A 12747-nucleotide genomic window follows, 5' to 3' on the forward strand; every position below is an offset into this window, starting at 1 on the left:
GTGTGACCCAAAAAGAAAAAAATAGAATTGAGCAGAATTGATCTTATAAGATGTTTGTTACTTTATATTAAGTGAATAATTCAGAACGAGAAAAAATACCAGATGATATCATTCAGCTGTGGTGTATAGAAAAAACAAAGGGAATGGATATCTAGTAACAAGGACAAATTTCTGCTCTTTAAATGAAAACGTGAAATTACTAAACCACGGGGAAGGAGAGGAGGGAAGGGGCAGATGAGTTGATACAGTGACAGTGGTGGAGGATCCGAACACTTTGGTGATGGTCAAGATGCAATAACTATAAAAATCTTTAAAGTTAACACTGTTGGTGAAGTGTGGGGCCTCACCCAGTGATGCTCAGGCTTGCTCCTGACTCTATGATAATGATTCACTCCTGATGGTGCTCAGAGGACCTTACCGGTGCCAAGTATCAAAAGCAAGCTTACTGCATGCAAAGGAAGTGCCCTACTCAGGTCACTACTCTCTGGTCCCAAGGTTAACATTGTTGCAAACATTTTACCTAAGTGACAAGAAAAAATTAATTTACATAAAAATTCAAATGTGCCAAAGCATGTTAATGATAATAATTACATTAACACTATTTCTGCAAAAAGTGAAGATTATTCAGGGAGACTTACAAGTCTCATTCTTACCATTTCACATCGAGCAAACCACTATTAATATGTCAATCTCAAATATAGATTTATACATCCCAAGAATATTTTCCTATTTACTACAAGTGAGATAATATAGTATCTATTCTGAACATTTCACATAAATAATATCATGAAATATGTCACATTTTGATGCAACTTTTTATTCACGATGGTGTTCTCAAGTTTCATCATATTTAATATGCTTTAGTATACATCAGTCCTGCATTTGTTTTGAGGCTAATATTTTATTGTATGGATATATTGTGTTCTGGTTATATATTTATAAGTTTGGCTTGGACATTTGGAATGTCCTTTATCACATGATTGCTATTTTTGCATTCTTCTATTATACCTCTATTTCAGACTATTAGTAACACTGTAGCACTATCACAGCTGTCCGGTTGTTCATTGATTTGCTCGAGTGGGCACCCGTAATGACCTCATTGTGAGACTTGTTACTGTTTTGGGCATATCGAATGTGCCACACGGGTAGCTTGCCAGGCTCTGCCGTGTGAGCTGGATACTCTTGGTAGCTTGCTGGACTCTCTGAGAGACACGGAGGAATCGAACCCGGGTCGACCATGTGTAAGGTAAATCCCCTATCCACTGTGCTTTCAATCCAGACCATTGGTATCAGACAAAATTCATGTAATTTCAGTATTTTAGGATTTGTTCAGGCTCATTTTGTGATTGAATGCATACTTCATGCCAGAGAAGGTTTAATTTCCATGTAAGAGGTTAATGTTTCCTTGTTGTTGGGGGATGGTCCTGCATATGCTAGGTCTGGTTAATTTATAATATTAATAATCAAGTATTCCTTTACTTTCTTACCTTTTTGTTTGTATATTCTACCCATTATGGAAAATTCAGCATGGACTTCTCCAGCTTCAGTCTCTGAATTTTTTTTTCATTCAAATTCCATTGTTTCTTGTTGGGGATGGACTGAGCTACCAGGGCAAGCCCAAGTAGACTGTACTACAGACAAGAACATTTTCCCCCTTTAAGCTGCCTTCAGAAAATAACTTCAGTATATTGAAAGAGGCAGTTTTTCCTTCTCTCACAGAAGCCTGGCTGGTCTTTGACATGCAGATGGTGTTAGCCAGGCCTGACCTTTGATATTGTAAATTGTAGGCTCTGGCCCAGCCTAGTCTTTGGGATGTAGATTTCAGGCCCAGTTTTGTCTTTGGGATGTAAACCCAAGTGCTTTTAGCGCAAGGAAGGTTTCAGTTTTGGCTTTGTATCTTCTTTCCGGAGGCCTAGATTACTGGCCTGCAGATACAAGGAAATAATGCTGCCTCAGTGTTCTTCCTGTAACATCTTTTGATGCCTTTGGTGAAGACACTGGTCACTGTATTGGGCCCTTTAGAGCTACCATGTTCAATAAAAGGAGGTCCATGAGGCCCTCTGCCTTTGCTAAGAGCCAGAGAGAGCCTTAGTCCTCCAATCAAGACATTTCTTCCACGTGCTTTATCTCAGCGCCTCCGACCGCACGAATATTCACGCAACAGTTTCTAAATATTTTTTAGGTGACTAATAATAACTGTTCTATTTTTTCTACAATTCTGTTTTAATAAATATGCATAATATTTGTATTTTTATCACAAACTCAAAGGCTTGTGATATTAGATATTTGATTTAAGCACTTTAGATTAATGTTTGCATGAAATCTTTGTTCTTTAGTTCTACATGTGTGCATCTATTTTGACGTAAAGTTGAATCTTATAGATGGAAAAGTGTTCTATCCTGTTATTTTATTAATTTTGCCAATCTTTGTTTTAAAATTATAGTTTAATTCATTTACATTAAAACATTTATGGGGGCGAAGTGATAGTAAAGCGGGTAAGGGCATGTGCCTTGCGCAAGGCCAACTGTGGATAGATCCTCAGCGTCCCATATGGTCCTCCAAGCACTGCCAAGATTAATTTCTGAGTGCAGAGCCAGGAGTAGCAACGTAGCTTCACTGGGTGAGACCAAAAAGAAGCCAAAAATAGAATTGGAAAATTTGCTACTGAAGACTTATTTAAACTATTTTGACAATTGCTTTCTATACATAATTGGTATTGTTTATTAATCGTTTCCCTTATTACCACCTACATGTGATCGTTATAATTTATTGTTTTATTCCAATTTCATTTAATTAATTTACAATGTTTATTGTTATCTTCTAAGTGAATGCCCTGAGTTTCTAACTAACATTTTAATTTATAACAATATATTGGTATTACTTTTAATCTAGCTTTATTATTGTGCAAATACTTTTATCTCATAACTTCATATTTCTTATTATCTTATTTTTTTCAAAAATTGCATATTTGTATATTATAGATACATACATATTATTGCAATTATTATTTTAGTTATTTAACCTGAGCGATAGCACTGCAGGTTGGGCGTAGCGATAGCACATTTGCCTTGCACATGGCCGACCCGGGTTTGATTCCTCCGCCCTCTCTGAGAGCCCAGCAAGCTACAGAGAGTATCTCGCCCAAATGGCAGAGCCTGGCACGCTACCCGTGGTGTATCCGATATGCCAAAAACAGTAACAACAAGTCTCACAGTGGAGACATTACTGGTGCCCACTCGAGCAAATCGATGAGCAACCGGATGACAGTAACAGTGATTTAAGCTTCATCCTGATAGGAAAAAGAGAAATTACAAATAAATATGCATTAGTACTGATGCTTATATTTAATTGCGTGATTAAGTCTACCAGTATTTGTTCATGCTTATTCAAGTTATTGTCAAATGTCTTTTTATTTCTCAGTGAAGGTTTTTCCTAGGATTTTCTTTAGAGTTTGTGACAAAACATGCCCAGGTTTTGTTTATCTGATCATGTCTTCTCCCCCCATCGTATACCTGATTAAAAGTTTTCCCCAAAATATTGACTTTATCATTAAACTCCACCTTGCCTTCAAAAATCACTAATGGAAATAAGCTATTGATATTACTAAGAATCCCTTGTACTTAAATATTCCTACGTTGCTGCTTTCAGTATTCTGAAGTATGACAGTAATTATTATGTGTACATTTGCCTGGCTCAGAATTTATCCTGTTTGTCATAAGTCTAGGTTTTGCAATACACTTTCATATTTTGATCAGTGTGCATTTTTAGCCATTATTTCCTTAAATAACATTCCATAATATTTCTCCATTATTTATGTGCATCCATTTCTCCATTATTTATGTGCATCCATGTATATCTGATAGTACTTATTACTTATCTTAAAATCAGTTTATTCTTTTTTATTGTTCTTTGTTTTCTATTGGACAATCACAATTGACTTCTTCAAGTTTACTTTTTACTAATTATTTCTTCTACCAGTCTACTATACCTTTCTGGTTAATTTTTCATGTTGTTATAAATTTTACTTCCAAAATATATTTATTCTCTATTTATTAGCTATGTATATTATTGGGACTTTATTCTTATAATGTACTTAACTTCCCATTATTTTTTTTCACTGTTTTAAGTTCCCATTATTTTTTTCACTGTTTTAGCATAGGAATATAGTTGGTTTAGTATTTGTACATTGAGCAAAATGTGTGTACCTCCACAGGGATAATATACTAATTTAATTATCACCAATAATTATTTAATTATCAACAATCACTAATTTTTACCTTAGTGACTGTTGATACTTTTATATATATCATATGCTTTGTAATTTTTGTTGAAAGTGTACAATTTTTAAATTACAATGTAGAAACTAAAAATAAAAATATTCTTTCATTGATTTGTTCAGGTTTTTTTTTATTTTATTTTTTGGGTGATACTGCAAAAGTGCTCAGGGCTTACTCCTGACTCTCCAATGAAGAATTAATTGTGGTGCTTGGAGGAAGATATAAGATGCTAAGAATCAATCCCAGGTCGAACACATGCACAGCCAACAAATGCCCTAACCGCCATACTATCGCTTCAGCCACCACATATTCTAGATATTGTTGTTATCATTCTGATTTTACTTACTTCGAAAATTCAATATACGTTGTTGTCTGTGAACTTGGTGTTTTGGATCTATTAGTATTTTATCTGTCATATAATTCTTTAAATGCCTTGAAATAAGCAAATAAACAGCTTTGTGTCTGCAGATGAACAATGTATGTATGGTCAAGAATGTTTTCAAATATTGTCCAGGACATGGGTCCAGAGCGATAACACAGCAGGTAGGGCATTTTCCTTGCACGTGGCCGACCTGGGTTCGATCCCCGGCATCCCATATGGTCCCCCAAGCACTGCCAGGAGTAATTGCTGAGTCAGAGCCAGGAGTAACCCCTGAGCATCGCTGGGTGTGACCCAAAAAGCAATATATATATACATATACATATATATATGTATATATATATTGTCCAGGACATTTAAAATTCTGTCCTTGAAATATCCACATGTGTATTATCACTATATTGTACGTCTTAAACTTATACATACTTTTAAGTAACAACTATATCTTTATAAAACTGAAAAAAAACAATACCACTTTACCAATGAAACCAAGAGTTGGTTCTTTGAGAAAATAAAGATTGATAAACCACTATCAAGACACAAATAAAGAGAGAGAGGACTCAAATAAACTGAATCAGAAATGAAAAGGGAGACATCACAACAGAAACCGGAGAAATTCAAAGAACATCAGAGATTATTTTGAAAGTCTGTATGCCAGGAAACAAGAGAACTTAGAAGAAATGGATAAATCCCTGGATTCCTATAACCTCCCAAGGCTTAACTAAGAAGACTTGAAATACCTGGATAGACCTATTAATATCAAGGAAATTGAAACTATAATAAAAAGTCTTTCCAAAAACAAAAGCTCAGATCGAGATGGATTCACAAGCAAATTCTTCCAAACATTTATTTATTTTTTTTTTAATTTTTTATTGTGGAAAGTTACAAAGTTACAAAGTTTTCAGGTTTAAATCTCAGTTATACAATGCTCGAATACCCATCCCTTCACCAGTGCTCATATTCCACCACCAAGAATCCCAGTATAGCTCCACCCCGCCCCCTCACACCCCAAACACCCCCACGCCCCTAGACCCCCCACCCTAAGCCCCCCCCCCGCCTGTGTAACTAATAAATTTCACTTTACTTTCACTTTGATTGCATACAATATTTCAACAAAACTCACTATTATTGTTTGGAGAGTCTCTCCCCTAAAGTCAGACCTGCTGAAAAGGAAGCATTAGGTAATTTGTTTTCCATTGCTGAGGATGAAGAAGTGTGAGGTCGAGTGACCACACTTAGCGGCCTCTCAGTTTTGGGTTTCTGTAATTTAGTATTTTAGTAACTAAGTCCAGAGAGATATCTGCCAGAAGTTGCATCGTTGCCAACTTGTACTTCTCAGTTACATTATATTCCACATATGAGTGCAATCTTTCTATGTCTGTCTCTTTCTTTCTGACTCATTTCACTCAACATGATACTTTCCATGTTGATCCACTTGTATGCAAATTTCATGACTTCATGTTTCCTGACAGCTACATAGTATTCCATTGTGTAAATATACCAGAGTTTCTTTAGCCAATCATCTGTTTTCGGGCACTCTGGTTTTTTCCATATTGTGGCTATTGTGAACAGAGCGGCAATGAACATGGAAATGCAGATGTCATCTCTACTATACCTTTTTGCCTCTCCGGGATATATTCCCAGGAGTGGTATTGCTGGGTCAAATGGGAGCTCAATTTCTAACTTTTTGAGAATCGTCCATATTGTTTTCCAAAAGGGCTGAACCAGTCGGCATTCCCACCAGCAGTGAAGGAGAGTCCCTTTCTCCCCACATCCACGCCAACACCGGTTGCTTTTGTTTTTGGGGATGTGGGCCAGTCTCTGTGGTGTGAGATGATATCTCATTGTTGTTTTGATCTGCATTTCCCTGATGATTAGTGATGTTGAACATTTTCTCATGTGCCTCTTAGCCATTCGGATTTCTTCTTTGGAAAAGTTTCTGTTCATTTCATCAGCCCATTTTTTGATCGGGTTGGCAGTTTTCTTCTTGTGGAGTTCAACCAGTGCATTGTATATCCTTGTTATCAACCCTTTATCGGATGGGTACTGCATAAATATCCTTTCCCATTCTGTAGACTGTCTTTGTATTTTGGTCACTGTTTCTTTTGAGTTGCAGAAGCTCCTTAGTTTGAGATAGTCCCATTTATTTATCTTTGTTTTCACTAGCTTAGCCAGTGGCGTGTCAGCTTTGAAGATACCTTTGGCTTCAATGTCGTGGAGGGTTTTGCCGACCTTATCTTCAATGTACCTTAGGGATTCTGGTCTGATGTTGAGGTCTTTAATCCAGTTTGATCTGATTTTTGTACATGGTGATAGATGGAGGTCTAAGCCCATTTTTTTGCATGTAGCCGTCCAGTTTTGCCAGCACAATTTGTTAAACATGCTTTCCTTGCTCCACTTCACATTTCTTGCTCCCTTATCAAAGATTAGATGATCATATATTTGGGGGTGTATGTCAGAGTATTCAACCCTGTTCCATTGGTCTGCCGCTCTGCCTTTGTTCCAGTACCATGCTGTTTTAATGACTACCGCTTTGTAGTAGAGTTGGAAGTTGGGGAGGTTGATTCCTCCCATTTTCTTTTTCCCAAGGATTGCTTTAGCTATTCGTGGGGGCTTATTGTTCCATATGAATTTCAGGAGCGCTTGCTCCATTTCTTTGAAGAATGTCAAGGGTATCCCTATAGGGATCGCATTGAATTTGTACAATGCTTTGGGGAGAATTGCCATTTTGACAATATTAATTCTTCCAATCCATGAGCAGGGGATGTCTTTCCATTTCCTCGTGTCCTCTTTTATTTCCTGAAGTAGTGTTTTATAGTTTTCATTATACAAGTCCTTTACCTCCTTTGTTAAGCTGATTCCGAGGTATTTGATTTTTTGAGGCGCAATTGTGAATGGGATTGCTTTTCTCAGGTCACTTTCTTCTCTCTCATTATTTGCATATAGGAAAGCCACGGACTTTTGGGTATTGATTCTATAGCCTGCAACTTTACTGTACGAGTCTATTGTTTCTAGGAGTTTCTTGGTAGAGGTTTTAGGGTTCTCTAAGTATAGTATCATATCATCTGCGAATAGTGAGAGCTTGATTTCTTCCTTTCCTACCTGAATGCCCTTAATATCTTTTTCTTGCCTAATCGCTATTGCAAGTACTTCCAGTACTATATTGAACAGAAGTGGAGAGAGTGGGCATCCTTGTCTCGTCCCTGTTCTCAGAGGGAAGGCTCTTAGTTTTTCCCCATTGAGGACAATGCTTGCCATAGGCTTGTGATAAATGGCTTTGACTATATTGAGGAAGGTCCCTTCTATACCTATTTTGGCTAGTGTTTTCATCATAAACGGATGCTGGATCTTGTCAAATGCTTTCTCTGCATCTATTGATATGATTATATGATTTTTATCTTTTCTTTTGTTGATATGGTGGATTATGTTGATTGATTTCCGGATGTTAAACCATCCTTGCATCCCCGGGATGAATCCCACTTGGTCGTGGTGTATGATCTTTTTGATAAGTTGTTGAATTCTATTTGCTAATATTTTGTTGAGAATTTTTGCATCTGTGTTCATCAGGGATATTGGCCTGTAGTTTTCTTTTTTTGTGGTGTCTTTGTTTGCTTTTGGTATTAGGGAGATATGAGCCTCATAGAAACTGTTAGGGAGGGTTTCTGTTTCTTCAATTTCCTGGAAGAGCTTGAGAAGGACTGGCAAAAGGTCCTCTTTAAATGTTTGGAAGAACTCACTAGTGAATCCGTCTGGACCTGGGCTTTTGTTTTTGGGGAGACTTTTGATTACCATTTCAATTTCCTTGATGTTAATTGGACTATTCAGGTACTCCAGGTCTTCTTGGTTCAGCCTTGGGAGATTATAGGAGTCGAGGAATTTATCCATTTCTTCTAGATTCTCTTGTTTCGTGGCATAGAGATTTTCAAAGTAGTCTCTGATGATCTTTTGAATTTCATTGGTTTCTGTCGTGATGTCCCCCTTTTCATTTCTGATTCGGCTTATAAGGGTTCTCTCTCTCTCTTTCTTTGTGAGTCTTGCTAGTGGTTTATCAATCTTGTTTATTTTCTCGAAGAACCAGCTCTTGGTTTCATTGATCTTCCGGATTGTCTTTTGGGTTTCCATGTCATTAATTTCTGCTCTAAGTTTTATTATCTCTTTCCTTCTGCCTGGTTTTGACTCCTTTTGTTGGTCCTTTTCTAAGGTCTTGAGCTGTGAAGTCAAGTTATTTATGTGGGCCCTTTCTTCCTTCCTGAGATATGCTTGCAGAGCTATAAATTTTCCCCTTAAAACGGCTTTAGCTGCGTCCCACAGGTTCTGGTAGCTCGTGTCTTCATTCTCATTTGTTTCTAGGTACCTTTTGATTTCTTCCTTGATTTCCTTCCTGACCCACTCATTGTTCAATATCGAGCTATTTAATTTCCAGGTGTTTGATTTGGTTTTCTGCATCTGTCCACAGTTAAGTTTTATCTTCAGTGCATCATGGTCTGAAAAGATAGCTGGTACAATGTCTATCTTGTTGATTCTGTTGAGGTATGTTGTGTGGCCCAGCGCATGGTCTATTCTGGAAAATGTTCCATGTGCACTGGAAAAGAATGTGTATTCCTTTTTTTGGGGATATAAAGCCCTGTATAGATCTATTAGCCCTCTCTCTTCTATTTCTTCCTTCAAAGCCAGTATTTCATTGGTGAGTTTTAATCTTCTAGATCTGTCCAGAGGAGACAGTGCAGTGTTGAAGTCTCCAACTACTATTGTGTTGCTCGAGATGTCCTTCTCGAGGTCTCTTAGCAGCTGTTGTAGGTATTTAGCTGGTCCCTCATTGGGTGCGTAGACATTCAGGAGTGTGATTTCTTCCTGATGTACACATCCCTTGATTAATAAAAAGTGGCCTTCACTATCCCTTCTAATCTTTTTCAACCTGAAGTCTATGTTGTCCGATACTAGTAAAGCCACTCCGGCTTTCTTGAGGGAGTTGTTTGCTTGCAGGATTGTTTTCCATCCTTTGACTTTGAGTCTGTGTTTGTTCTGACTATTCAGATGTGTTTCTTGCAGGCAACAGAAGGTTGGGTTGAGTCTCTGAATCCATTTTGCCAGTCTGTGTCTCTTAATTGGTGAATTCAGACCATTGACATTAAGGGAGATTATTGTTATGGGATTTTGTGCCGTCTTTGTGCAAGGGTTTGTTGTGCTTGTAGAGGTTGTTCTTGTCTTACAATAGCCCCTTTAGTGCTTCTTTTAGGTTTGGTTTTGAGTCTATGAAGTTCCTGAGCTGTTGTTTATCCCCAAAGTAGTGTATGATTCCTTCTAGTTTGAATGAGAGTTTAGCCGGATAAAGTATTCTTGGTGAAGCGTTGATTTCATTGAGTTTTTTCACTATATCCCACCATTGCCTTCGAGCTTGGAGGGTTTCCTCTGATAGATCTGCTGTGAGCCTAAGGGGTGCTCCTTTGTATGTGATTTCCTTCTTGGACCTTGCTGCTTGGAGTATTGTGTCTCTCTGGAAGATGTCCATCATTGTAACTATGATATGTCTTGGGGTTTTTCTGTTAGGATCTCTTTTAGCTGGCACTCTCCGGGCGCCTTGAATCTGGATGCCTGCATTGTCCAGCTGTGGGAAGTTTTCCGCAATGATTTGTTTGACTGTGTCTTTTTCGTTGGGGTTGGTTCCCTGTGTTTCTGGTAGTCCAATGATTCTAATGTTGTTCCTCTTGAATTCATCCCCTAGGACTCTGATTCTGGCTAGAGCTATTTTGAGGTCTCTTGCCATGGTTTGATGTTGCCTGTAGGCCTCTTGCAGCTCATCTTCAAGCATACTGATTCTGTCTTCGGCTGCAGTCATCCTATTGTTGAGGGCAGTCAGAGAGTTTTTGATTTCATGTACGGAATCCTTCATTTCTTTTTGAAGGTTTTTTATTTCTGCTCTCATTTCTTCCCGTATTTTGTCGGCTGTCTGTTGTATTGTTTCCGCCAGGTCTTCCTTGAAGTTGTCCATCTTTGCATTGAGTTGATTGAACATGTTGAGGATTTCAAGTCTGAATTCTTTCTCAGAGAGGTCAAGTTTGTAGGAGGCGCCCATTGAGGTTTCCGGATTCCTTTGATCGTCCTCTGGTTGCAATGGGGATTTTCGCTGTTTCTTCATGTTGTTTGTGGTGATATGAAAGAGGGCTCTTGATGATGAGTGTCCCTGTTTCCTTTTGTTGTGAAAAAGGATTGTGGATAGGCTCAGTTAATAGTGGTTGGCTTTTTACTTGCCGGTGTAGAACCTGGTCTCCTACTGAGATGTTCTTATGTGAAGTCTTGTGTTTTATTGTCCTACTGCTTGCGAATAGGTAGGATGTTAGTCTTGGATAGGATGTTGAGAAAACTACTTTCCGCCGCGTGAGCTTTGGCCGCCGGTAATGAGGCCACGCCCACTTTTCTTAGGTCACGCCCCCTGGTGGTTAGGCCACGCCCCTTTCCCACAGACCTTTGCCGGAAGACAGGACGGCGGCGGCGCTTGGGGTCGGCGCGCCGGCCACTCGGCCGGCAGCCCGGAGGGGAGGGAAGCCCGGGGTGCTCCTCTTCCAAACATTTAAAGAAGACCTATTGCCAGTTCTTCTCAAGCATTCCCAGAAAATTGAAGAAAGAGAAATACTCCCCAAACAGTTTCTATGAGGCATATATCACTCTAGTACCAAAAGCAAACAGAGTCCCCACAGAAAAATAAAATTATAGGCTGTATCCCTAATGAAAGTGCTGGAGTGATAGCACAGCGGTAGGGTGTGCACCTTTCATGCAGTCGACCCATGTTTGATTCCTCCGCCCCTCTCGGAGAGCCTGGCAAGCTAGCTGTGTTCTGTGAAACTTGATATCTTTATGGGTAATGTTACCTTCAAAGTCACCAATAGGTAGATATGCACTGATAAAACCAGGATAAGTAAAACTCATACAGCTGTCTTACAAAGATTCAAGGTTTCCTTTTTTTTTTTTTTTTGTTATGTTCTTTTTGTTTTCAACTTAACTAAACATTCACTTGGTTGGTTATCTTTCCTTCTTTTCTTTTCCTTCCTTCCTTCCTTCCTTCCTTTCTTCCTTCCTTCCTTCCTTCCTTCCTTCCTTCCTTCCTTCCTTCCTTCCTTCCATTTCTTTACCTTATTATTTATTTATTGGTTTGGGGCCATACTTGCTAGTTAAATTTCACCATAATTTTAATGCAATCTTTATAAAAACCACATGCAATATGAGATATTCATTCAGCAGCTATAAGATCGGCCATAAACCAGCTATAAACACCAGCTCTGCACTGAGAAATCACTTCTAGAGGAAAATGGGAACATTAAGAGGGCACAGAAAGTGTCGACTGCATACAAGGTGAGTGTTTTATCTCTGCATTACATGTCCTGCCCCAATGTTCATAGTTTTGATAAATTTGTTTCACGGATAATTTGCTATTTTCTACATAATTTTTCTAGAGACATTTTATTGACTTTCCTTGAAGAGCATTTTGTTAATGTTACTGATACATATTTAACTTAATTTGTTCACACTTCCTGGACTTCAAAAGTTTAAGTCGCTAGGGGATAAGAGATTATTTTTTGGCCATCTTTGCCTTCACAGATACTAACAGAGGTAAAGAAACAAAATTAGCCCTACAGGACAATGACATGTGGATGACAGACAAACTAATATTTTAATTAGTATATTTTAATATTGCATGTAACTACATCAATCTTTCAAATCCTGACTAATCATTGAGAGAGCCACATATGATGATTTTGTATATGTAGATAGACATGAGAGAAATATAACCTCCTCTGCTACAACAATGAATCTGACCACTTAATTAGATCATATTGGTAGGTGAGAGGAAGGTTGCTATAATAGAATGTCAGGATATGAATTAAATATTCAATCTGTTCATTTTACTATATTTTTTATGTAGACATATTAAGTACAAGTAGACATATTAAGTACAAGTAAGTGTTTAAGCTGGTCTTATAGCTGCTGAATGAATATCTCATATTGCATGTGGTTTTTATAAAGATTGTATTAAAATTATGGTTAAATTTAACTAGTCATGCACCACCAGTCACTTTCTTCATCACTAAGGCAGAA

The sequence above is a fragment of the Sorex araneus genome, chromosome X (assembly GCF_027595985.1).
Source record: "Sorex araneus isolate mSorAra2 chromosome X, mSorAra2.pri, whole genome shotgun sequence".
NCBI lineage: Eukaryota > Metazoa > Chordata > Mammalia > Eulipotyphla > Soricidae > Sorex > Sorex araneus.